Genomic DNA, 1267 nt, shown 5'->3' with positions numbered 1-1267 from the left:
ATTTATATATATATATATATATTTTTTTTTTTAATTAAAATTTTCTCACATTTTATATATATATTTTTTTAGTAAAAATATATATACAGTGGTGCCTCATATAACATACACCTCGAATAAGAGACACTGCAAACAACAGACTTTCTGTTTGGCCATTAAGGTGGCCATACATGTTAAGTTAATCCTTTGAGGCTGCCTGACCTTGAGGAACTTCAGAATTTCCTATTGCCCACACATGAAGAAGAAAATCTCTCAGTAGAGGTGTAGCTAGGGTGAGGCAAGTAGGGCACGGGCCCTGGGCGCCACTTGCAGAGGGGCTCCAAATGGTCTCCAAGACAAACAAGATTTGTTTCTGGGGGAGGAGGGGTGCCAATGTAGTGTCGTGCCCGGGCGCCAGTTATGTTCGCTACACCATTGTCTCTCAGTCAGTCAGTCAGTCGGCCATGGCATCTGATGACGACATACTACTGGCTGTTCTTGGATGTTTATTGGCAACAAATTCTATTAAAACTCATGGGGAAAAAGTATGCATAGAAGTCTATGGTATAAATCAGTGTTTCTCAACCTCTAAGGAATCATCGCCCCTTCAACGTAGTATCGCCCCCTTCAGTAAAACCGTTACGTAGTATCGCCCTCTTCACTACAAAATTCTGATGCCGAGGGCCAAGGCTAATGCCAAATTCGTACCGCATTGAATAGACTAGTGACTAGTATAAGGTTATTTGTTTAATTATTGTACGATATAACGAATAAAATATCTAATTATTCTTAATATAATGTTTTACTATATCCCCCAGAAAATTGTTTTTCGCCCCCAAAATATAAATTGTTCCTAATCGCCCCCTCAACATGGAAAAACGCCCACATGGGGGCGATATTGCCCCCATTGAGAAACACCGGTGTAAATAGTAGTAGTGGTTTGGGTAGCACTGATCACAAAATTAATTTTTCATATGAATAATTTTTTAATGGAATTATTTCAGATCACAAAACTAATTTTTCAAGAGAAATCTTGGGCTATAGATTCTGTTAAAAAGCATCAATTATCAGCGAAAGATCAATGGCAAGTTGATTTTACTACGAAAAAAATTCATGGATTAAATTTTATAGACGAATATATATTAATAATTCTCAACCACATCCAATATTAGTACAAATTGTAAACATTATTATCGCAAATTAATTTTATAATTTAATAATTAAAAAGAATTTATTAAACTTTGTCTTATTTTAAGTTGTCATGTTTTAATTTACTTGGATATTAAAA

This window comes from Centruroides sculpturatus, unplaced genomic scaffold (assembly GCF_000671375.1).
Source record: "Centruroides sculpturatus isolate CEXI.00-Female unplaced genomic scaffold, Cexi_2.0 scaffold206, whole genome shotgun sequence".
Taxonomy (NCBI): domain Eukaryota; kingdom Metazoa; phylum Arthropoda; class Arachnida; order Scorpiones; family Buthidae; genus Centruroides; species Centruroides sculpturatus.
The sequence above is the reverse complement of the archived record's forward strand: the minus strand, read 5'-3'. Positions refer to the sequence as shown.